Source organism: Ammodytes marinus (assembly GCF_949987685.1).
Source record: "Ammodytes marinus genome assembly, chromosome: 11".
NCBI classification, from domain to species: Eukaryota; Metazoa; Chordata; class Actinopteri; order Uranoscopiformes; family Ammodytidae; genus Ammodytes; species Ammodytes marinus.
The window spans coordinates 24512068-24539596 of NC_137215.1; the positions used below are offsets into that span (position 1 = coordinate 24512068).

Consider the following 27529-nt stretch of genomic DNA (forward strand, 5'->3'; position numbering starts at 1 on the left):
CAAACATACCTCTGTGATGTCACTCTCACTGATTCCTACGATTTAGACGCCTACTACTTTACAGCAGGCTACATGCGTTTTGATGCAGTGTACGAGCTAGTAGAGGCCCCTGTCGTCTTCTGGTGCCGTCTGACCACCAACGCCAATTGTGCTCCCACTGATCTGGGTATCTCCCTGAACGAGTCATATGTGGAGCGTCTTACAAAGCAGCAGTTCAAGCCAGTGAATGTGAAGATCATTCAGATTGGAGGTGATGCTTGGTACCTGTGGTTCAACAAACATGATGGCCAAAAACCCATTAAGTGGCTCTCCCTGCTTCACAACCCAAAATCTCTCCCAGATTATAAAAAGGCTGGTATCACTGTCCTTGAAAGCAATCTCAACTCAGGCACTAAGGGCGGCAAGAAGTACCTGTGTTTTCATCAGTAGAAGCCTGAGAAAGCCTTCTTCATGGCAGCACAGCTGAGGATCCACCACACTCAGTCCAACAATGATAAATCGTTTTGGTGAAGGTTTCTTGAACCTCTTGTCTCTTTAACGTCTGTATGTAAAACAAGGCAGTTTCAATATGGGTTCTATATTGTTGTATGTGCTGTCAAATATATCAATCAAATAATTTCAGATGTTAACGATTGATTGAATATTGGAGTTTTGTATCTCTGTATTCTGCATATATCCTGCCTTTCAATTAATCAATAAAGACAAGGTTGCATGTGAAGTGTGTTTGCTTCTGGCTTTAAACAATAGAAACTCCAGTTTCAGTGTTTTCATGTGTGTTCTTCACCTTATACCTATAACTGTCATCTTGCTGACACATCAGGTCCAACATTGATCAAATGATCAAATTCAGGTTGACTATACAACATTTTCATTATAAAACAGAGTCTACAGTCACACCAAACTGGGACTCAGCAGATAAACACACCACCAAATATTCTAGTGATCACAGAGGAATTATTTTTGTGTGAATTTTTTCATTAAATTGTTGCATAGTGTGCCTTTAAAGTGACATTTCAGAGTTGTGTAAAGAAGTCAAGTACATTTTAAAGTATATGTTAATAGGAGTAAATATTAAAATTTGAATTTTTTGTGGTGTAAAGTCTCTTAAAGACTATAGGGTAACACTTAAGTAGATTAAGTACATTAACATTAAGTAGACACTCATCACAATTAATTGATGCTTAACTAATTAAGCATCAATTAATGCTGATTACCAACTATAGATTTGGTTAATAATAGATCATAGTTGACTGCAGGAGTCAGTTCACCTTTACCAAATTAAAAAATTAGATACAACAAAATAGAAGATAGCCAAACTTTTGAAGAAAACAACACAACAGTAAGAGGCAAATGAACTGAATTTTTTTGGATGAAGGAATTTAGTCAATTGGTTATTTGTAACCTTTAAAAACAATTTCACAATTTTTCTGGATTAAAAACAGCAACAAATCTGCAAACAATGTTTTATTAAAAATTTTATTTTATTTTTATGAAATAGACTAATAAATGTATTAAAATTAAACTGTGTTTAATTAGCTGCTTATTAAGAGCATAGTTTACTGTTAATAAATTAATTAATAATAAAGTTTTTTTTACTTTCATAAAGCAACACAAAATGCTGTGTAAAGGTTTAACAATGACATAAATAAATTGACGTAAATTGGTAAGACTCAATAAATGGGTTGGTAATGCTTTTATTCACAACTTTAAGAAACTCATAAGACTTTTATTAATGTTATCAAGCAATCAAATAAAGCGTTACCAAATTCCCTTTAGATGCCTCTGTGAAAGCTGGTTTAACAAAGGCTTACATGGGGGATTTTTTGCTTTACGCTCCCAACGCTAAAAGGAAAAAAGGAGGAATATTTCCTCATGAACATATGAGTGGACTGCACAATTTAGTCACATAATGCATACATGACTGACAATCAGATTTTATTTTTGACTTTCTGTCATATGTGCATGGCACATTCTTGCAGACTACATGTCAGTTGTCAGTATTATAAACATGCAATGTTTTGATAATGCTGAATTGCATTTGCAGGCTGCGTTTGACATCAGAACTTACGGAGTTGTTGTGGCTGACCTTACCGATGTGTGTTTGAATGGGTTTCCCTCTGTGACATGAAGGCAGAGCCAGACACCTTGAGGCACTGTGATAACACACAGCCCGCTGCCTGCAGCCCCATGCATCCCAGCTGCCAAGTCATATGTGGGCAAAGACCTCATTAGGATACAGCCAATGTGATCATAAAATAGTTTCTATTGACTGTCCATTTAATATAACTCTACATCCAATGCAATTTCATCAGTAAACATGTGGCTGTAACAACATGACATGAGTCCGACTTCTTAATCCCCTGATAGTGTTCATGTTAGAAGTTGAACTATAATCATGTCTCATCTTTGATGGTGTAGGGCAAATAACATTGTAACACTGTTATAGTTTTCAGAATTGTATTGGTCTATTAATGTACATAAAATACAATTATGGATCATACATCCGTGTTTGCTATCTAATTGCACTTACTGGACCAGAAGTTTAAGTTTAATTTAGTGTGGTCTATTTCTCACTCACTCAATCAATCATGGCAACCTTGACAATCAAGTAATACCAGACAAAAATATACTCAAACAATACAACTCATTCAAATGCTGTCATGGTTCTGCATCACTCATATGGTTTGTACAGCTTTGATGTCCTACTGTATATTTAAACTACGTGTTTTGATACAAAACAAACACTTCATTCTAACAAGTGGGAATGAAAAGTGAGGGTATTCTTTGGCTTCAAGCATCGAGGTCAAACTGGACCAATAATTCTCCCTCTGGAGGTAGGCTGTGTCTCCAAACAATGTTTGAAAGCGGAGCTGTCGAAGTTTGAATGAATGTTAAGTGTATTATCATTTGTCTGTCAGTTTGATGAAGTTTAACCTTAATGCAAAGTTAAAGAAGCTGCGTTGAATCTGTTAAAGATAGGACACTTTACACTGTTGTAATTGTTAATTAGTGCATGAAGTTCGGTGACATCATGTAATTTTCACCTAACTTCGACCTCACACGACCACACACACACACACACACACACACACACACACACACACACAGTACTACCTAGTAGGACACAGTCACAATGGTCCCACCAGCTCTTACTCACACTGTATCAGTGCTTTATGCATGATAACGGATTATTGTACTGCACCCTAACTGAATGTTGGCCAAGTTGCATATGGCAAAGCACAGTTATGTTTTGCTGTAGAAACTAATGTAGTCACCATTTAGGATTTTGCCGAAACATGAAATGATTTTGAAAATATTGGGAGACGGGGAAAAGTGCTGGGCCACAATGTACAGCCGGTTTTTCTACTTGGTTTAGGACTACATAGGGATCAATTGTATTGAGCCTGGCAGTAAAGATGGAATGACGTCTAAGTTGGAGGAGTACTTTAAGGCAAAGAGGAAGTCCTTTACAGACTCTGTGATGGCAGTTTGACAATAGGTGGTGAGAGCAATTTTGGAGAGACCTGAGGACAGATTAAACTAGTGGAGACAGTATTGTGTCCAAAGCAGAGATAAAGATATGGATACTGTCTATCAGGCTTGAATAACATTACAGAAATAACTGAAATGGGAATAGTGCATAGGAATAGTGACATTAAAGTGGCAGTAATAGATTTTATTTTGGCCACCTGGCATCAAATCAAATTGAAAACACAATTTAGTCATTTTCTCATTATAATGGCTGTTTAAACATTCAATAGACACTGAGAAACATCATTATTCCTTTGGAGACGTGTGAGTGTCCACTTGATGAATGCAAGGTTGGCATTCAATCTTCTTTCAGTTCTATTCTAAGTAGAACTCCTGACAAAGATATGTGGCTCCTTAGATATCTAAACCTGCCCTTTTTTTAGCTAGTTGCTGACTTTCCTGCATAAAAAAAGTTAAAGTTTGTCACGAGGAGCCACCGGCACAATTTTATTTTTTAGAAGTACAGTAATATATTGAAATGTGCAGCTTTAAAAATCACTGAGTTATTTTCTAAACTTTTATGCCACCTTGGGGCAGTATCAAGAACCACCGAGACAGACAGTATCCATATAATGAGGGCGCCTTACAGTTTTTTTCGATTGCTAACCCACAGTGAGCACAACTGTAGCTCAATGTGCAAAACTCTAACTACAGTCTGCACTACCAACAGTCATTGGAGCTGAACAGTTCACTTCACCTGCAAAATAGGCTCAGTGCAGCAAACACTATGAACCAGTCTCATTGAGATAACTCACACTGTCACACAGAACCTGCTCAGAGTACAAACACTAGCATCAAACCCCAATACACAAATTACAAACTTTTAATCTTTACAGTTTGAATAATTTGAGTTATTTCACACAAATTACATAATATTTTCTTTGATGAAAGGGTGAAATTCTTTCACATGAAATTGTTTATTTTATAACATACCCGTTTTTTTAGGAAAACAAAAATAAATGAAAATCAGAAGTTTGCTTCAATAGATACACATTTTGTATATTTTATTGAAAACATTTCCAAATGTCTGTGTAAATATTCTATAATTGTAATACAGAAATCTATCCTGTAATGTTGTCATTTACTGTAAGGATGCAACTTTAGATTTTTGCAGATTGGGTTGCACTCTCAACCCTGCCTCTTTCAATGAGAGACCAATATTCACAACGTGGGGCCTATCCGAAAACTTTTTTTTGCATAGGAAATTTCCTTTCCTATCGAGATGAACCGGAAGTGCTCGGCGGATAGGTGATCCGAATTCCCAAAATGCTTAGGAAAGGAGCCTCAATCCTTCTGTTAACCCTCCTTTAGCATAGGTTACTCCTGACCAACCTATGCGAAAGGAAAGGAGATAGTGGTATCCCATAATCCTTTACGGCGGCAATATTTAAAGCAACAAGCCACCGCTGGAGTTTACCGACTCTACATGAATACGAACGAGAGGCAAAACAGAAGAGAGGAGAGGAGAAGAGAGGAAGATTTAACTCAGCTAAAACAAAATACCCCCCTCCCCCATAAAGATAATAAAGAACTCATAAAAGACCAACATCATAATTTAGTTGTTTTCGTAGCACATAATTTACACCATAAGAAAATAAAATACCAACTTCACATTTAATGAAGTTCTGGGGGCAGTTCATTTCAACATCAACATGGCTAAGTGTAGCCTCTTTTTATTCCACATGTGAATTGGGATATATTCCCCTTGGCCAAGTCCGATCTAAGTGATTCTCACTCTGTTGGCGACAACCTGATTAAAATCAATATGAAAGGAACGCATGGATCAAACGAGTGCTTGTTGTAGTCCATTTTCGGAGAATAGTGTAGTTTCACGCTAGACTCACGTCAGCAATACTCGCCGTCGCGCAATGACGTCGGTTAGGAAAAGTGGAGTCGAATTCATTTGAAAACAGCGCTGTCCTTTCCTATGTTCGATAGGAAGCACGTTTCATCTCTCCTTAACCCCGATGACGTTTAGGGGTTAAGGCATAGGAAAGGAGGTTTATGGGTTAGGAGATTGGACTTTTCGGATAGGCCCAGGGTCTATCAGTGTAGCCCTTACTGTATTTCATCAGACATTACAGCTCTATGTCTTCCTCCACACATCCACACTCTCACTGCCACTCTTCTCCCTCCAACAACCTGTCTTCATTGGACCATTTCCAAAAAAATATATATTTTTGAGCTTTCCCTTTATACTGTATATGTTCACTAACAAGTCTAAAACAAGACATCTTAGTGTTTCAGTTGAAATTCAAATCTGCAGTGTTTGAAATGGCATTCATTCTGTTTTGAATGTGTGGTTTACAGTTGTGGCAGTAGTGTGTTAGTGTTTGAAAAAAAGGGCTGGAAATCCACAGTGTTTCATTACTATCTGTAATGAGATAGTGTGAGGAAACGGAAGGTTCTCCGTGAGAATGGTGACTGATTCCCTCACTGCAATCTGGTGTGTGGCACTGATTGGCTGATTGGACCCAGGTGTGGGGAGATGATATAGGACCTGAGATCCCAGTGCTCTGTGCTGCTCATTATCTCACCTTAAGAGGTAGTGAGAGGTTGTCTCTGAGTGCTCCCTGTGTTTCAAAGTCTTCTGTTTTGTGTGTGTGTCCGTTCAGCTGCTTGGCAGCGGTGGCTTTGTTCTTGTTTTAGTTTTCAATATTAAAAGGTAGCCTGTGTGGCCCTGCACAACTTTGTGCTTTTTGTTTTCTCCCCCCTCCCAGTGTCGCGTTGCGATTTAGTGGTTATCCCTCCGGGGATAACTTTTAGAAACCCCTTGGTCCGCATCTGTGTCCCAAACTCCCCCGAAGCCTTACAGATAGGTGTGTAGAGTTTTGAAAATTGTGTTTAAGCAATGAAAAACGAGCTAGAGTTTGGCCCGAATGAACCGCTGCTCTGCATACTGTTGTTAGAGTTTTGCACATGTCGCTCCAGTTATGCCCACTGTGGTTTAGCAATCGAAAAAAACTGTAAAAGAGGGCACAGCCACTGTCTCACTTTACCCCACAGCATTTGTCTCACTTTACTCCACTGCCACAATTTGAGAAAAAACTACCTCTCAGAAATTCAGGCTAATCTTCAGTTATCATCATCACATGGTTTCATATGTTGGTAGTTCATCAACATGTGTGATAGAAGTTTTTCTACCTGAATCAATTTGATTAGGCACAACAATCGATTAATGCTGGGCTTACACTACACGACTTTTCACGCGATTTGACAGTCGCAGACAATCTTCCAATGTCGGACTGAAATCACGGGAGTCGTGCTGGAGTTGTGGCGCGCGCACGTAATCTCAGTCGTTTGGTGTATGGTGGTCTTCCGACCCGATTTCAGCCAGTCTTCTTCCCGTCTTGATTATCAAACATGTTTGATATTATCGCTAGTCTTAGGGGGTTGGCTCAAGCGAAATGACACAAACACTGTCACACTCTCGTATGCACCAAGCACGACACAGGAGGAGCGGCATTAGTCGCGACCTGTGTCCGCCTGCTGAGGCACTTATTTCGGATACTTTTTCATAGAAGCCTCGGTGGAGAACCAGGCTGACAGCCGCGCAACCTGAACACTCTACCGTCAAATACAGGGTTAGGAGTTAAAGTTATTGGGGTATGAGATCAGCAAATAAAGCTGGACAAATAGCTAAAGGAAGTCCCCCGCTCGGAATATTGAATTAACTTGTTTTTAATTAAATAATCACAATCGCGTTTGCGGTTATGATATTAATCTCAAAAGGAATCTAGTTGTAGTCTTGCAATATGAGACCCCTGTCTTTTCAAAATCACACTCTGTGACTGAAAACTAATGACTAGTTGTCTTCGGGTGTGAGTTGATTGTCTTTAGATGTAAGAGGGTTTCAGTCTTCAGTCTTTTCAAAGTATTTTAAAAGTCCTCTAGTGTAAGCCCAGCATTTGTTGACAGCAAGAAAATTTACTTATTTGTATGCTTACAACATCACCATGAGGTCCTCTCTTTCATGGCCAAGGGGAAATGAGAGGGACTTGAAAACATATATCTCACACAGGGCCGACGGACTGCGGGGAAAAGTGATACAGTCGTAAATAAAAATAAAATAAATTTAACAAGCTAAATGTGGGGCCCCGATCTTCGAAGGCCCTGAACAATGCCATTCCAAAAAAAGAAATAATTGACTGGCTCATGATAGGTCCCTGACCCTTGCGAGGAGATCAGGGGCCTGCACTGTCGTGATCAGCTGGCTGCTGTGCGTTCCGCCTCTTTCTGCCACTCCCACTCCTCCTGTCTGCCTCACACCTGGTCTGCATTATCAATCAACTCACCTACTTTACCTCGGGCTTCCCTGCTGTCGTCGCCAGATCGTACAACTCCTCACCGTGGTAACTATGCATGACCGGCTCCAGTTGAGATTACTACCTCGCTCTGTTTTTCTCGCCTCTTGCTGTTTTGTCGCAATTCTCTAACACTGTATTCCTCTGTCTGCAGTTACCCGGACCACGCTCTCCAGCATACCTACCTGCTTCTCCACCCCGGCTTCCCCACTCACCACCAGCTTCCCCACCTCACTAAGGCTGTGTCTGAAATCGCGCACTCACGTAAGTGCACTTACATTGAGTGCACTTTATTATCCCTACAGTACACTTACTTATAGACGCAGTGCTCTCATTTCTACAGTGCACTGTCCAAACTGCCGTCGCGCACCTACCGGAAATGACTTTGCATTTTGAAGGTTCTTCTTCGGTGGTATTTTTTTTTAAACGGTCAGATACAGTCTAAAACAGTGTAGTTGTACGGAAAAACTAAACAAATGTGTAATTTAACTTTTGTAGAGCGCGTCCGTCTCCACAGTTGCTTCAAGCTCCTCTATTTTGATTTTAATGTCCCGTCCTCTCCGCTACGTAGGCAAGATGGCGGCCGTTGAGTGTGGAAAGTGTCCATCGCTCTACACTCAAGTTTTAGACCGTTTTGAGTGCACGGCCGAGGAACTTACAGTGCACTGCATTTTGGCACACTCTCCGGTTTTGCGCAAAGTGCACTCAAAAAAGTAAGTGTAAGTACAGAAGTGCGCGATTTCAGACACAGCCAAATAAAACCTTTTTTTTTTTATCTTAATCTGCCTCTGTCTGCTCCTGGGTCCAAATACGAATCGTAACATGCACATGACTAAGGCATGTGTGCGGGAGAGTAAGCAGGAGCAAGCCAACATTGAATTGAACTGGTGGCGAAAATAAACGCAGCGATGTTTCTAGGGGGATATTTAGCTGTACAGAAATAAGTGCTGGTAAAGCTAGAACAGTTTAAGACTCCACATCACTGTGGCAACACAACCTATCTATCCACTCAGACAGCGCAAAGAAAAGTCTGATGAATACATGAGAGTGATGGCCCCTGCAAGTTTCAGTAAGTTTAAAGAAGTGCCGCACTGTTACTGTCATTTACAATGCATTTAGACATTTTATTTATTATTTCAACTATGGAGTTATTTGTAGAACAGCATGCTAGTGTAGGCCAACAAGATTTATTTTCTGAATTTTCAATGCTGCTTTATTTTTATGTTTTAAATTGGGAAAGACATGTTCCAAAACGACCTGTATTTAAATAGAAATCAAGCAAGTATAGGCTAATAATAACCATTAATGAATTATAGGCTATCGCATCACAGTAGGCCTATTGTCCACAATAATCAAAGCCCCCCATCCATAAAGGAACTTTAAAAAGTTGAATTTGCACTTGATGTGCCTACACAAGTGTATGGTCTATTATTTGTATTTAGTGTGTCTGCATAGTATTGCACCAAAACAGTAGAAGTTTTCTTCAATTGTGTTTTGTACTGTCTGTAAAATTTTACCTGCACATAGCAAACAAAATTGCACAACTGTAAGGTCTGTTGTAAACTACCCCCAAATGTTTTGCCACGCCTCCTGTGACCCTGGCCAGTGACCACTTTGACTAAGACATTTTCTGGGGTTAACACTGGTAAAAGTAATGATTTGGTCATTCATCAGATGAAATATTGTGGAGTTGTCTGGCTCAGAGCCATGTGTATTGTAAGACCGCTTTTCAGGGGGCCCATCAGGACTTTTTGTATAAGGGCCCAGAATTTGGTGCTACGCCCCTGATCTCACATGACCAAAAATGTGTTCCGTGTCCTAGATACAGGGGGTGTCTCACATTACCCAATTTCTCACATTCCCCCGTCCTCCCCTATGCAGTTGTAAGTAGATAAATGGGTATACGAGTAGTACGAGCCGTAGCAAGAAAAGCAAGAGCGGTCTACTAATTAACAATTGTAGCAAATCAAAGTATATGTACATGATTTCTATCTTTTAACATATTTACCTTTTATGCAGTGGTCGTGTTGGAGGACGAGTGGAGACCTACAGGAATAATAAAGAGGGCTGGTATGCTGAACTGGGAGCCATGAAGATCCCAGATTTTCATCGGTGAGTACATATATTATTCGATATTGTTTACATGTAAGCGTGGATATTTAAATCACTAAAATCTAAAAACTGATTTAGGGATGTGACATGTGCCATCATTCAGTGTCTTGCATGCACATTACTGTCTATGGGATCTTTTTCTTGGCTCACACACACAGTAAAGAGTCGCTGCAGGCACAAGCTAACTATTCCACAATCACCTCACCACCAGAATCGTGCTCTGGTTTGCTGAACAACTGAAAGTCAAATTGAGCAACTTCATCATGGATGACCCTCAAACCTTCTACCTGGTTAATGGTTTGAAAAAGAAGACGTTCATGGTACAAGAGAACCCTGATGTCCTGGAATACAGGTCCTTCTCATATAATTAGCATATTGTGATAAAGTTGATTATTTTCCATAATGTAATGATAATAATTGAACTTTCATATATTTTAGATTCATTGCACACCAACTGAAATATTTCAGGTCTTTTGTTGTTTTAATACTGATGATTTTGGCATACAGCTCATGAAAACCCCAAATTCCTATCTCAAAAAATTAGCATATCATGAAAAGGTACTCTAAATGAGCTCTTAACCTAATCATCTGAATCAACTAATTAACTCTAAACACCTGCAAAAGATTCCTGAGGCTTTTAAAAACTCCCAGCCTGGTTCATTACTCAAAACCGCAATCATGGGTAAGACTGCCGACCTGACTGCTGTCCAGAAGGCCATCATTGACACCCTCAAGCAAGAGGGTAAGACACAGAAAGACATTTCTGAGCGAATAGGCTGTTCCCAGAGTGCTGTATCAAGGCACCTCAGAGGGAAGTCTGTGGGAAGGAAAAAGTGTGGCAGAAAACGCTGCACAACCAGAAGAGGTGACCGGACCCTGAGGAGGATTGTGGAGAAGGGCCGATTCCAGACCTTGGGGGACCTGCGGAAGCAGTGGACTGAGTCTGGAGTAGAAACATCCAGAGCCACCGTGCACAGGCGTGTGCAGGAAATGGGCTACAGGTGCCGCATTCCCCAGGTCAAGCCACTTTTGAACCAGAAACAGCAGCAGAAACGCCTAGCCTGGGCTACAGAGAAGCAGCACTGGACTGTTGCTCAGTGGTCCAAAGTACTTTTTTCGGATGAAAGCAAATGTTGCATGTCATTCGGAAATCAAGGTGCCAGAGTCTGGAGGAAGACTGGGGAGAAGGAAATGCCAAAATGCCTGAAGTCCAGTGTCAAGTACCCACAGTCAGTGATGGTCTGGGGTGCCATGTCAGCTGCTGGTGTTGGTCCACTGTGTTTTATCAAAGGCAGGGTCAATGCAGCTAGCTATCAGGAGATTTTGGAGCACTTCATGCTTCCATCTGCTGAAAAGCTTTATAGAGATGAAGATTTCATTTTTCAACAAGACCTGGCACCTGTTCACAGTGCCAAAACCACTGGTAAATGGTTTACTGACCATGGTATTACTGTGCTCAATTGGCCTGCCAACTCTCCTGACCTGAACCCCATAGAGAATCTGTGGGATATTGTGAAGAGGAAGTTGAGAGACACCAGACCCAACACTGTGGATGAGCTTAAGGCCGCTATCGAAGCATCCTGGGCCTCCATAACACCTCAGCAGTGCCACAGGCTGATTGCCTCCATGCCACGCCGCATTGAAGCAGTCATTTCTGCGAAAGGATTCCCGACCAAGTATTGAGTGCATAACTGAACATAATTATTTGAAGGTTGACTTTTTTGTATTAAAAACACTTTTATTTTATTGGTCGGATGAAATATGCTAATTTTTTGAGATAGGGATTTTTGGTTTTTCTTTACTTTTTTGCCAAAATCCTCAATATTAAAACAATAAAAGGCTTGAACTACTTCAGTTGTGTGTAATGAATCTAAAATATATGAAAGTCTAATGTTTATCAGTACATTACAGAAAATATTGAACTTTATCACAATATGCTAATTATATGAGAAGGACCGGTATAATGTGTCAATAAGTGAGAAAGTAGCCTGGAAATCCAGACCCTGATATCTTGAACGATAGAGGGCCTGGCGACGATCAATAGTAATTTCCAACTCAAGGGGCGGCTCCTACTCGTGCATTTCAAATGCCACTGCACGCAGTTGGATAGCACTACAACCAATCAGAGCGATGCACAAGGCGACGTAAGCCCCTTTCGTTTAGCGAACAGCTGTTAAACTGTTAAATTAAACGTTTGGCGTTGTCGGTCGGCAAAATAGAACATTCCACTTACTTGCTAATGAAAGATTTGAGTGCCGTCTTCCAAATCGTTAAGGGTCGAGGCCAAAGCAGTCTCAAACTCACACAACATATCCGCAGCCATCTCTGATGTTTACTATCACGGCTTCGACGTCGCATGCACGTCACTGTCGTCATCCGGTTACGTCATCCCCAGAGCACCATACAAAGGGCTCTGGCGCGCCCGCCAGATTTCTGGCTTTCTTGATAAGCTTCAACGGAGCGTGTCCAGACCAACACACGCAGCAAATTTAATTTGCCAGCGCCTAGTGGCAGGTCTGGGAATGCCAGGCTAGTGAGAAAGGGAAGTCAGCTGACAAACTGATAGAACATGCTTTGAAGGAGGTATGTAGCACAGGTTGTTAAGTTGTGTTTAAAGATGTGTTTAAAAAGTTGGTGATTAGAAGATTAGACGCTAAACAAAGCCAGACAGTTGAGAGAATTGTCCAGGCTGCCTGCATATTAGTAACTTTTAGTAAATTAGCAAGTGTACAAAGGGCAGCATGTAAGATTAAAGCTCCCATATTAAACACTTTTCGGTACTATTATACACCATATTATATGGTCTTAGTGGTCCCTTATAAGTTTTTCTTTAATTGTTTGCTGAAAAAAACTTTCAGATAATTTATTGTACTATGCTGATGTTCAGCTAATCTCACAATGGCCTATTTTTTTAAAAAGAGCTGCAGCTCCCCTCGTAAATATACAATCTTTGAGCTCCCCCCGCCCCCTGTCCGGAAGCGAAGCCAGATACGCCTCGCCCTCTGTCTGTCAGGGCCGTGGACCAATAAGAAATAGGGGTGTGGGCTGCACAGTGGAAGCTTCTGGCTTTCCAGTTTTTGAGGTCAGAAACGAGGAGAATTCTGACTGGAGTATATTGGGGGGGGGGGGGGGGGGAGGGGGTGGGGGTTTCAGAAAGGGGGAGAGTGAGAAAAGGAGAGATTGTTATTTTTTAAAATATTTTGGCAGTCTCTAGGCACACCGTGGACCCATGGATATGTTAGAACACATTTAAAAAGTGCATTTAGCATAATATGTGACCTTTAAGCATCTTTATCAGGCAATCGCTAAAGTAATTATGATTCACCCACTAGTGATAGTGATCCTGCATCAAATTGCATGTAAATTCAATAATTCACTCTGGACCAAAATGTTGTATTGAACACAGCAACCAGCTTTGCTGTAGGGCAGCTCCAACTGACTTAATTACTTTGTTTGTGGGCCCCACCCTCCAACAGCCCTCCAAATTGGTCTTTTGTGTTCATGGTTCATGATAGAAAGGTATCAAAGCTCAGTTTGTGAATATTCATAACAGCATTGGCTCAGTAGATGATTCAATTGAAGACCTTGCAAGTGACTGGTTCTTTTTGTTTTTTGTAGGTGAGACAGTACGTTTTGGCTAATGGCTGCAAGGCTGCGCTGATACAATATGACCGTTACTCTGTCAAGGTAAAACCCTGTGATTTCATGGGATGTAATAAAATGACAGTATTTTGTTGAGTAAATGTATTAAGTGGATCTGTACTGATGTTCAAGTTAATTGCAAATAGCATGAATTGGGTTTGCCGTATCTGGGGGGATGTAGCTTAGTGGGTAGGGTGGTCAGTGGTTCGATCCCCCGTCTCCCCACCACATGTCCAAGTGTCCCTGGGCAAGTCACTGAACCCTAAACTGCTCCCGATAGTTAGTTTGCACCCTGCGTGGTGGCTGCTGCTATCGGTGTATGAATGTGTGCTCCCGTTCTAAGTCGCTTTGGATCAAAGCGTCTGCTAAATTACATGTAATTTAATGTAATATCTAAATCAATCCAATTATTATTTAAGTGTGAAAGTGGAAAAGATTTGTTAGCGAATTTGTGTCAATTAATCTTTTTTCTGTGGCTCAATGACAGAAATATCTTATTTTTAACAGGAGTATCTGAAAGAAAGAGGAAATCTGAGTTCAGAGGCATTGAGGATGATTGGAGACCTGCTGAATGAACAAAGCCTGATGTTCACAGCGCTGTCTGAGATGGTCTATGATCAAAAGGACATTAGTGACAACGTTAGGTGAGACCCTACATCCCACACTTTCATCTCTAAAGAGTTAAAAAAAAACATTTTGTATGCAAAGTTAAACCAGAAAAATGTAATGAAATGAAACAGATGTCATGAAATGTCTGGGAAACTGAAGTTGTTCAGTTCTTTGTAGATTACTCAATAACATACATTTTTGTATTCATGGTTCTGTTTTCAAGCTGTTCCCTAATTTCTATAGGATGCCTTGGTCATTTTAATCATAAAGGCAGTTGCACACCGGGCGCCACGCGAATAAACGGCACGAAAAAGCGAATAATTTGGAATGTGAATTTTGACGTCTCACTATCAGAAGCGATATCTATCAGAAAAATCGAACTCAGTTCGAAAAAATAAAAGCCGCAAATACGCGAAGCGAAATTACGGCGCTTATGTCGAAGCTTGTATTGACTCTGTATACGTTCACAATGATTAATAACGTGTAAATTAATCGCACAAATAAAACGCGCCCGGTGTGCAAAGGCCAAAAGTGTCAGAACTGGCAACAGACTTTTAAACACATTGCAAATTCACAGTGTAATGGGGATATTTCTTTTTCTTTTTAAGTTACTATGAAGTGACTGGTGGGTCAGACCTTCTCCCGGAAGCTTTTCAGAATGTCCTCCATGTCCCTATTCGGCTCAACTCCAAGGTCAAACGCATCAGCCAGTCAGATAAGGGTGTAGTTGTATCGTATCAGAGAAGCCCTCAGTCTTCTTTGATCGACCTTCCCGCTGACGTTGTCCTGGTAACAACCACAGCCAGAGCAGCTCTTTTCATGGATTTTGATCCACCACTCTCCCACAAAAAGATGTACGACATGAGGGGGGCCCATTACGATAGTGCCACTAAAATCATCCTAACCTTTAGAGAGAAATTCTGGGAGCGGGACGGCATCCGAGGAGGGAAGAGCATCACAAACGGACCCTCTCGATACATCTACTACCCCAGCCACAGTTTCCCAGCGAATAAGACCATTGGCGTCCTCCTGGCGTCTTACACCTGATCTGATGACTCCCTCCTCTTCTTAGGTGCAAGTGATGAAGACCTGAAAGAGCTGGCTCTGAGAGATTTGGCAAAGATCCACGGTGAGCATGTCAGGCCACTTTGCATAGGGGTTGTAGTGAAGAGGTGGAGCGAGGATCCTCACAGCTTTGGCGCCTTTGCTCTCTTCACCCCTTATCAACATTTAGAGTATTCTAGGGAGCTCTTCAGAAGAGAAGGCAAGGTGCATTTTGCTGGTGAACACACAGCCTTTCCTCACGCTTGGATCGAGACAGCTATGAAATCTGCAATCAGGGCTTCTATTAACATCCACAAGGCGGTGCACGAAGAGTCAGCTAGATCTCAACAAAGAGACGAGCTCTAGAGTCTTAAATTTAACACTTTAGCTTCGCTTGTTGGTTTTTCTTGTACTCAATGGGATGCTTTTTCAGCCATGCAACTTTAGTTGTGATCAAAATGGTGGATTTTTGCTGGTGAATGAAGTTGATAGGCAAAAGTATATTCAGATATCAGGGTTTTTCCTGGCTCAGAATGGGCCTTTGGGGGGTCAGTACGCGACCGACTTTTTTTGGGGTCGCGACAGTAAAGGCAAACGGTTTGTGTATTTTAAGAGGGGTGTTGGGTTGGGAGAGGGGAGTTTCTGTCCAGCTCAAGAGCATTTCAGTCAGCCTGTCAATCACTGCGTTACCATGGAGCTCACTGACGCTTATGAAATCACAATAAACAACCTGTAGATATGAAGTCAAAATACTAATAATGACTAGGCCTACCTGTTTAATACTTTAATTGTTTCTAATTGATCTAAACCATGGAAGAAGGTAGGGCTGCTCAATTATGAAAAAATCATAATCATGATTATTTTGAGTAATCACATTGTGTTATCACGATTATTAAAGACAGTTAATCATTGATTTAAGAACATTATGCATTTATTTTACTTTTAACAAGGTTTTATTCTAAAAACACCATGACTTTGGACTTTAAACAAAGGCCTAATTGAACTGAAAACAGGGAGAATATAAATAGGCTAAATAAGTGAAACATATTTTTAATAATTTAATAAAAATATGTCAAAATAAAAATAACCAGTTGTAAATGGTGTTGATAGGGCACGTCTTTTGCTAGCATTGAATGTAAGGGCATGATTTATTTATGTCATGGAGCTGGCTGGATAGGCAGTTGCATTGTAGTGTTGACAGTTGTGGTGGCAGGAGTTAAGGAGCTTTAAACTTCCTGTGTTTTTATTCATTGATTGCTTGGTCATAGACCACTATGACTCGACTTAAAGTGAATAAACAAATTGGTCGGGATGTTTAAAGGTGCAGATCAGGTCGTATATCACTTTTCTTTCTCTCTCTGTCTCTCATGTCATGTTACTCGCGTGTCCGCGCGTGACAAATCTTGCACATTATTTTAGTTTGTTGTGAGTCTGAAGTGTTTTCAGACAACACAATTAGTTTTACCTTTATTCTCGTCATCTAGAAGTTTTTCAAAACACCCGGCAATGCACAACATCTCCCTCGTACTCTCTGGACTAGCCGTTAGCGAAACTATCAGGTGAGGGAGGGGCCGAGCGGAGCTCACGGCTGAAAGGGTTTGCTGCATTTATAAGCCTGCATGCCCCGGCGAGCGGAACAATGATAGTTTAATAACGATTATCCCCGACCTGATTTCTTTTTTTACAACTGAGATTGCAAGTAATATGACTGGAATGGCGCGGAAATGGAAACACATTTGGAGCCGTTTTAAGTAGATTTTTATTTATTTATCTATATATATAAAAAAAAAAACACTTTGGCGCTGAGGATTTTCCTTTGGGGGGCGCTAAAATTCCTTTGGCGGGCGCCAACATTTTTTGAATGCAGGAAAAACCCTGGATATCCTTTACTCATGCATCACCTTTAGGGATAACTGTCGCCAAAACAATATGTGTACCACTAATGTTCCTCAAACCTGGATTCTTATAATGTGGTCATTTCTCTCTGTTTGATCAATTGAAAGTTCAATGACATAAACCAGTACTACATTTTCACTCTACTTTGAAAATGTTTGGACTTTTAGACGCTAACAAAAAAATTTAAAGATATGAGCTGCCCAAATAGCTATAAAGAAAATTGCTTTCTTGTGCTGATATAAGAATATCCATCATGACTGCCCCTAAAAAATAAGTTATACTGCACAATGTAAAGTGTATCAAACCCTCAATGAGCTTTGTCAACCTCAAGTGTTGCATTATATGCATTACAGTACCCAACCTTTTTTAATTGACCTGACTTTTTTAAATTAATCGACAATATTACTCATGTCTTTTTTCATGTTTGTGTGTAGTTTCAGGCGTGAGGGCAATTACTGTTATCATCGTGTATTTGTATCGGTAGGGTCATATATTTGTTAGACAGTGTTTGAGTTGTTGGGAAACTAAATACAAGTAAACTCATTATAAAAGAGTTTGGCCTGGAGTGGGATTTAAACTCCCTCCTGTGTGTGTGTGTGTGTGTGTGTGAACAGCACAGACGATAAACAGTGCAAGTGTTTTGAGAAACGACGGGAAAAGGTGGAGAATCAGATGTTATGGGAAAGGAAAGATGGGATAGTTAAAAGAAAAAGTTGGGGGAAAACATTTACACCCTGTGTTGTCAACAGTTTGTGTGTTAATTCTGGATATTATAGAAACTGAGAAGAGGCTGTCTTTTCTTCAGGCATGTCTGTGAACGCTGGTGGCTCTTGTTAACAAGAAATAAAGATCAAATAAGAATCAGATTATTGTGTCAACTAGTATTTATTTTCTTACAAACTCTCATCTGCACTAGACAAACTGATATTTCAGTGTCTACAACAGAGGTATCACAGGATTTAACTTACTTAAATGCACAAATTGGTCATTTGGGAACTTCTGGGGCTCACGCCTTGAAGGCCTATACAAAGTCTTGATTGAATGACTTGCTGTTAGGTTCAGGAGATGGTGTGTATTTCCTTTTGAAACATCGTTAAGTCAGACACTAGATTACTGACAGTCATTCCCATCAGCTGACCCTTGAGCTCTGAGTGGCATTTGGAAGTTAATGTGGAAAGAAAATCATTGAGTCAAAGACAACATGTGTGTAAAGTTTGAAGAAAATACATGAAAGCGTTCATGAGATATTGAGCTCTCAATAGTCAAGTTCACAGTGATTTTGAAATGTGACGTGCCAACACAACCAGTCTTGTTCTTCTTGATGCAGGTTGCCATCTAGTGTTTGGATCATGCTTTTCCTCTGGTGTATTTGATGCTTCTCAGGAGAGAGAAGGTTCACAGCAAAGATTTGAAGTTTTACAGAAGCGGTTTTACACAAAAATAGCAAAGTGTATGCTTATGAATTTAAACAATACAGTTACCCTTTGGATAAAGATCAACTCACCCTACAAAATGTATAAGATAGCTAAACTATGTATTCTCTGTGTCATGGTCTCTCTGTGTCTTGTCTTGTTTTGGTGGTGTCCCTGTGTTTCCTGTTTTAGTTTGGTATGTCTGTCTCGTTTCTCCCCATGTCTCCCCATGGCTTAAAAGCACATTATCTTAACATTCTTCTCTAAACCAAGACACAAAATTCTCAACTTCTGAAGCACTTACATCAACTAAAAATTACATAATTATTCTTTGCACTATTCTGTAGGTTATTACAGAAGGATATGTTCATGTTGTCTGATTTATCATACTTATTCTTCTTATAACATTCTGAAAATACATTTTAAGACATGTACATAGTATTTTTCTATTCATAAAATGAAAAAATAAGCTTTATCCAAAATCTTTGGACGCAAATATGTTGTAAAAATTAAACACATATTTTAACTCTGGCTTTACCCATATAAATTGACACATTATTAGTTAGATGTAGACACAATCTGCATATCTATTCAAACATTTATGAAAGAATTATAATATCTTACTACTATAATAACTGACTGAGACAACTTTTACACTTGCTATGAACAGTTCTTTGTGACCTTAATAAACTCTACTGATTCATATGAACAGTTGTGCTTAATTAGCCTGGCGCTACCAGACCATCGTACTTCATTTCATTTGTACAGAAGGTCTGGAAGTGCTGTAATTGGCAAAAGTTAACTCACTTGGAGGCGGGTGTCTGTTGAAGTGTAAAACTATTGGATCTGCTCAGTGCCACTCTGGATTAGCCAACCAATCGCATAACGTTTGGTCGTGAGCCGGCTTCTGACGGTGCGTTCAGGGAACTCGGAAATTTCCGACTTCACTACATATTGTAGTCTATGGATCTACCGGTACCTGGCAACGGTAACTTGTTAGAGCCTAACGTTTAGTTATTTGGACGAGAAAGGTTGTAGGCGTCCATACTTTCCCGAGCAGATGCACTGGAACACAGACAGGTCGGAACTCGGAACTACCAAGTCGGAAATTTCCGAGTTCCGAGCGTAAGGGAACGCAGCATTCAACTGAAACTGGAGCGCGACTTCGACCTGTCGTTCTCAGCCACTTCCTCTGTTCGCTGATTGGATACTCAGAAGTCTGTTCGGAAAAATCTCACTAATACCAGGCCCCCAGGATGCTGCCATCTCCGAGCAGCCAGCATGGACATGTGGCCAACCCATTGGTATTGCATGGTAAGGGGTGGAGCTTATTTTCATGCGGCCCGTAGGCAGATGTCCCTGTCCACACAGTACAAGCAGCGAACAAGATTGTGTCTCTGCACATTTTTTCTGGATATCAATCATAGGCTCATACTTATCTTTAGACCATATACTATTAAAATGTAAGTTTTCTCATTTCAAAACGCCACCTCAAGCGTTTTATTAGCCCAATGGCTTTTAACGGCTTTCAGTTTGTTTTCGCCAGGCTAGATGCTACAGAACGAGACACCCGCCTCCAGTCCGCTACGCTTGCCGCCCTCTTTCTTGATAGGTCCATAATGCCGCTACGTCCATGCTACGTAATGCTTTGGGCCGCATGGAATTTCCGGATTATACTTCCTTGTTGCTTCTCTGCGCCTATGAGCAGCTTTCATAGGAATGAATGGGCGCCATGTTTCAATACGGTGTCCATTTCTTTATATGTCCATGACTAATACGCCCTGTCACTACACGATCTGAAGAGCCTGCACGATATGAGGACCGCATGCGCAGAACGGCCGCCATCTTGGAAAGCCCGCAGTCGCCTAGGCAACGCACGTCAGCGTCCTCACCCCCTCCCCCCCAAAGGTTCCCCGTGAGCACAAACACACACACAAAGTCCGTGGGTTAGCAGCCCCGTAACTGAATTTAATTCCAACACGTAATCTGTAGCATGATTAACTGTTATATCTTCATAACAAACTAAATGTCATGAAAATCGGTTCAGAATTGAGCGAGTTACAGTCTGTTTTAAGTGCAGTCTGTGGCTCTCCAAAACACTTTAAGCTAAGCGGGCTGTCAATGATGGCGGCCAGTTTGCGCACGCGCACCTCATATCGTGCAGGCTCCTCAGATCGTGTAGTGACACGCCCCACCACCAGACTGACTACTGAAGGGAAAATGAAATTTGGGCGGAAGTAGGTAGGCGGGCGGAGCCAGGCTAGTGCTTAATTATTTTAACCACAAAATTCAAAAGTGTTCAACATGAATCACAGGAGAACCAGGGCCCAAACAAACTACTTCTGTGGGGGACATCATTTGCTGCTCCCCCCTCTGCATGTTTATGTTTTATAACTGGCTTAGTAGTAAGAGGACTGATAAAACAATGTGGATGCATCCAGCTCTATTTGGTTTTAATGGGTTAGCACTCCGAACAGGTCCTAGCATGTTCAACATTGATTTCTGCCGATGATGCACGGACAACATGCACAATACAATAACATTCCATTGGACTGTATTTTGTCTAAAAAGTCAGAAGTTAACAACCTACACTTGCTCATTTCTGTTCCCAGCCACTCAGCGTTTCAGCCGCCATGCTCTGCTGCCCCGCCACAAACATGGTAAGTATTATTTTAGATTATTATATTATGTTATAGTATGTATGATATTATTACATTTTTCCATCCCCCTCCTATGACGAAGACATTTAACCAGTTCAGCTACCATCATCATGACAGATCACTTTCATATCACAGATCAAAGTTTTATAAGTAATTACTGTAATAATTTGACATTCACAGGACAAAGACAACTAACCTTATACAACACAACACTGATGACACAATTCAAAGAAGGCAGGATGCCCTGTCATGCTGCTGAGGAGCTGGCTGCAGCCTCAGAAACCGGAGCAGACTCATGGTTGGGCTAATGTTGCCTAGGGCAGTGGACTGTGGGGTAGCAGTCAGCCCTAACAAGGGATTCTTCTTGCCAAGAACACCTCTCCATGACCGTCCCCAGGAGTTCCAGTTCCTCCTTCACCTGCCCTTTGCAGTCACAATCAGTAAAGGTGAGATACAATCCATCTTGCATACGCACATTTTCTTATTGCAACTTTTTGATTAGTAATAATAACCTGACCATGTGTCTTCTGCAGGACAGGAGAACAAGAGAGTGGTGTGTTCCTGCCCCACAGTGTGTTGGGACACGGCCGGCTGTACACTGACTGAAGCAGAGAAAAACCAGCAACAAGTGTGAGAGTGTTTGTGGGAGACAACCAAGATGGACTGACTGACAGAATTGCTGTTTTGCATTTACATTATTTTTTAATTAATAAATAACTCCAAAACATGACAAACCTTGCAGCTCATGAGATCCTTTACAACTCCCTCATTTACCCTGCCAATCCACCAAGCGTGCCCTCATGGCTCATAAAGTGAATACCACAAGTGATGAAGACATACTCAAACATTGCATTTGTCAAAAAACATCTGCCATAATTCCTTCCCCACTCCTGTATGTAATATCTATGTAGTTATTCACTTTCCACTGACTAGAGGTTGCGCAAAGCGCGCGCGAAAACTCTAGTAAATAATAATTGTTTTAGTGTATGTAATCAACTGACAACGTTTCATGATGATATATAAGTGAAAAATGTTACCCTATTCACGTGCAGTATTTCACTTTTAATATATTTTTGTGGAATATCATATATAATATTTCAAATACTTTGATTAATAAATGAAACATAATCAATTCTACGTTTTTCAGCTAATTGAAAATAATGGGCTGGACTTGACATGTGGAGTGTGACATGAAACGCTAGTGCCTCCGGTGGTGAACACACACACACTTACCATGTAACTATTCATTATTACTAATGACAGCTCACATTACAACAAATGTTTGGTTATAATTATGTTGGAATAAATGGATCACATTGACATGTAAAGACATTTTGTAAATATACACATAATACAATGTTATTAGTTAAAAGGTGTAAGACGGAAAAATGTAAAAGAGTTCATGTAGCTAATGTTATTCTATTAGGCAGGTAAAAAGGTAACTGACAGTAATCCTCTCGTAGTAATTATCCGCATGGTAAATTGTTCAAATAAACTGAAATGCAGTGATGTCCTGCAATGAAATGATGACAGCAGCAGTTCATAACACAGGTCTCACAGTCATTCAGCTTTGCAGTAACTGACAGATAAAATGTTGAGTATCCCGCCAGTTTTATCCAATATGGAGACAAAGCACTATAACGAGGCGGGTCTCTGTGCCCGTGAACATGACTCACTGCTCTCCATTGCAGCACTATCTGATGAATACGGCTGTGTGTTGATTTGGTGGTGACATAGGGACGAGGGAGGGGAATGCAAAGTGCAGTCGCTGAAAGGAAGTTAGCTAAAAGGACCAAATCACTTACTTCTAGTTTAACTTCTAATGTTTTCACTTGAAGACATTTTACAGCTGAAACTATTGAGGTGCAACAGTTTGTAACACTTGTCAACAGGGGTTACCCTATTGACTTCATTTGGATGGAAAAAAATGTCACACTTCAGTAAGGTTGGAATAGATTAACATATCACAAATGTTGCTGGGAACAGTGGCTTTCGGTGAGGGTCTGCATCGTTTTCATACACCTTATAAAAGACAAGTCTTAACTTTAGTATACCAGCAGAGAAGCGTGGGATGCGTGATGACGAGCTCTGTTGATCAACTGAGCTTCTGCGTAACAGGTGTTCATGTACACGTGGGTGGATGACATATAAGCCCCAAAAAAAGGTTAAAAATAAATATTCTAATATTTGACATGAGAATTATTGAGTTTAGTTGTACTGATTCTTAAATTTCTCAAAATGTATGTGGTCTTTTAGATTTTTAGTTGAAATATAATCACCAATTTGTTTGAGTCTGTGCTTTTAATTGTCATATGGTGTGACATGAACGTTTTTGTATTTAAATTATAATGGGATTGGGATATACTTAAGTATTCTGGTTTGATCACAATTCTTCATCTTATCTTTATTGAGATTCAGCATTTTCTTGAACAAAAACATTACATTTTGCATTATTTTTCTTAATCATCGCCCAATGTAAGACATTTGTCATCGATTGTTTGGTATATTTTAGATTAATTCCAATATATTCTGTTATAAATCTAACACAACTACTTGTCAGTATAGCTTATAGTATTTTCCATGTGTATCAGTGAGATTTTATAATGAATCACTGAATAAATAAATTATAAAGCCTTTTTATCTTCATCATTTCCCAACGTCACACCAAATGATATCCCATCATTGGATGAACTATACCACATTTCAATCGATTTTCTATTAATAATTTGATATGACACCACTCAAGTAGGTAGGTTTTGGGGTTGAGGGAGTATCCAGTACTCAGAACAACAACAGTAATGTACAAGTAGACACCTTTTTTCATGTGATTATGGACCAAACAAGTTTAAAAAAAAGAAAAAACATACATTTAAATTAGTTGTAAGCTATAACATACAAAAATAAAGTGTTAACTCAGGTGAATGATCATTTTATGTGTAAGAAAATACACTTTATAGCATTATAGTGTGACAGGAAAGCCTGTCACACTATATGATTTAGCATCACACCATGAGGTTTCATGCACTTTCAGACCATTTTTTGCTATGTCATTTTATGATAGCATGCTAACAGCATACCAACTGTAATCTGACAACATAGATATAAGTGTAGTATTGAAAAAAAGGGTATTTGTCTTTATCATTTATATGTAAAAAGCAACACACTAAAAGACATTGAGAATTGGCACGGAATTGGGATTGAAGAAAAGATTTGATTTATGCAAAAAATGACAACAGCTAGCATGCCTTGGGACCCTTCCTTGGTCCATCTGTGATGTTTTCTGTACTTCCTGATCAAACAGGGAACTCTCCACCCAAAGGTGTTCAAGCAATTACACATTTAAATATCACAATTTGGTGTCACACCATATGACATTGACTTCCCGGACAAAATCTATTTATTCATAGGTAATTTAAAATATTGTACCTAGACTTTGAAAAGAACTAACTCCCAAATAGACATTTGTAAGAGCATTCTGTACTTTTTTTCTTAGTTTTACTCAAGTTTAAAATGTGTGAAATGTGGTTGGGACAGTCACACCATATGAGCTTTTTCTAGTTTGGTTGAAAACTGTGAAAATGTGAGTGATGTATAACATCAATGTGCAGTGTGTCTACGTAAAGCAACATGGTGTGAACCACATAAGATTTTTTTTTGACGAATACATTTTTTTTTATTATTTGTTTGACGCTTGGACACAAAAAAAGCCACGGCACGTCATCCACCCATGTGCAGTTAGCGTCTGTGCCACTAGAGGGCGGTCGCGACCAAAGTATACAGACGCTCATTTTCATTTTCCTGTGCATCCATCCTCTCATTTACAAGCAGCTAATCACATGTTGGGAAAAGGTCTACCTCATTCCTTTTTATCCATTCGACCTCCCACTGGATGTTTGAAGATAAAGACTGGAGATGTATGGGGACAGTAGGCTAACTAGGCCTACGTTACATGTTTTAAATTCTAGCTGATCAACTTGTGGAAATTCTATGATAGGAAATGTATTTATAATATGGCCAATTTTTCTTTATTTGCACATTTGTGTCATTTGGACACCAATGTGACACAGTTATGTTCAAGGCGAGAACAATGAGTTGTAGAGTTGTAGAGGGACAGAGAGGCGCTGAGTGGAGCAGCCTGAACGCCTCGGTGACTCGCAGCAGAAGATCCACTGACTGACTGACTGCAACAAGCGTCTTTTTGTCCCAACATCTGCTTATCTTCCCTGTCACTGTTCCGTCAATTCCCAATGCGTGTCGGAGGTTACACTCAGATAAGATTATCTCTACGCCGTTTATTAACCTATTTCCCCCTTCAATAGCTTGGACAAAGGCCTGCGGTGCGCGCCATCAGCAGGCCAACAAGCCATTATTAAAAACCACAATAGAACTCAGCGCATAAATCAGCATTATATCTTAGGCCTATGTGGAGTGCAGTCTAATAGCTGACTGCTGTGAGCAACAGGTTCACATTTAACTGCTTGTATTTAAATATTAATATTTATTTTTTTATGTAGCCTTTTAGCTTATCCTATTAGTGAATACATTTTAAAGGTATTTTTTAACATTTCTGATTTTTGACGATATCTATTCGGCTTTAATTATTATTATTATTATTATTATTATTATTATTATTATTATTATTATTATTATTATTATTATTATTATTATTATTAGTAGTAGTAGTAGTAGTAGTAGTAGTAGTAGTAGTAATTAATTATTATTATTATTATTATTATTATTATTATTATTATTATTATTATTATTAGGCTAATTTAATTATTTAGTAACATTGTATAATCTTTGAAATACAAATGCGGGTATGGTCAACTTTTCGGCTACAGCCTATGTGCTTGAGCGTAATTAGTATTAGGCTATAGGCTTTTAGTTATTTTATCGTTTTAATAATTTCCCCATCAATCCGATTTGTTTTATAGACCCTACCCTCCATTGGTTTAATGAGAGCCACGTCTTCGGCTGAAACACATTTGAGTTTAAGAGTTTTAACTTTAAATCACTTGTAAATTTAGTAGATTAAAATTCAAATCCGTCATTATGTTAAATTGCGATTATGTTTTAACGGTGACGGGCTGTTTGCCAGCGCTCGTCTTTGGCTGGGGATGAACTGGAGAAAAGTGCCAATCTTTCTGTCATTGATCTGACGCCGGGTCAGCCAGGAGCAGCTTCGTTTCACTCACTGACATTTGACAAAAAGCAGAGAGATCCAATAGAACCGCTATACGGTAAAATATAAATAAAAAAATCCCAGCAAGATGTTTATTTTTCCACCTGCTCCTCCTATAGTGATCATTTTAGAAAGACTTTCAAACAAGGTAATAAAACCAATGTATATGATCAGGGGGGAAATATACGGATATAAATTAGAAATAGAGGGGCCATTTACAGAATTAGAAAGCGTGTGTACTGCATCCCTTCAACCTGAAGAAATACAGGCAAAATTGTGAATCACCTCGCGTTGAAAACCTTTTAAAATCCACAATCTTTTCCCCTGGTGAGCAAATGGGCAGCAAGGTGCATTTGCTGAAGCCTTTCAAATGCTAACGTGGCCATATTTCACTCTTACAACCTTCTCACATCTCCATAAAATATTACAGCACTCAGAGTGATGACTGGAGCCTGGCGCTTTTTCTCACACACTTTCGCCGTAATAACGCAGTTTGCCTCAAAAACACTGATTATCTCAGTCGTATAAAAACCGAGCCGTGTCCTTTAAAGACTTTATACTGTGTAATGATGCACTTCAATTCACCTGGGAGGCCAGAGACTATTTTTATTTTTGTAGGCTATCCTATTTTTTTTTTCAAATAGCCTAGGCCTAGGCTACTTGATGAAATAGGTTATATGAAATCAAATGATATGACATATTGTGAACCGTAATGTTCACCGAAGGCTGGTTTGAACACGAGCTGGAATAACCTTATTCAACAAATTAGCGGTCAATCAGGAAATATTGTGCACAGGTAATAAGAAAACACGATGACTTGGTTGACGAGTCCTAACTGCATATGAAAGATATGAATGAAATCGAATTGAAAGAATTGCTGAAAAAAAGTTGAAAGGTTGAATAGGCCTACTTTTTTCTTTCAATTATAATCTTCAATCTCCGTTCAAATTCACCCTATAGCCTCCATAGGCTACATCAGGATTTCTTGGTCAACCCACAGGGTCCCGTTTCTACTTTAATATACTCGCACTGTCCGCGGCCACAGCTTATAATGTAAATGTATATTCTTTGTCATATGTGGAAACAATGATTTCCACGGACTGAGACGCATCATTAACAGCACCGCTAAAGCACTTA

The 27529-nt window shown here is 39.8% G+C and overlaps 1 pseudogene across 1 annotated transcript; it reads left to right on the forward strand.

Annotated features, from left to right (window-relative positions):
- The first annotated feature begins 450 nt into the window (after positions 1–450).
- On the forward strand, positions 451–15608 carry LOC307257903 (L-amino-acid oxidase-like; annotated as a pseudogene). Its single transcript has 7 exons — positions 451–506; positions 7990–8079; positions 9855–9947; positions 10159–10267; positions 13566–13634; positions 14097–14233; positions 14807–15608. The product of its transcript is annotated as an L-amino-acid oxidase-like (transcript).
- The last annotated feature ends 11921 nt before the right edge of the window (positions 15609–27529 follow it).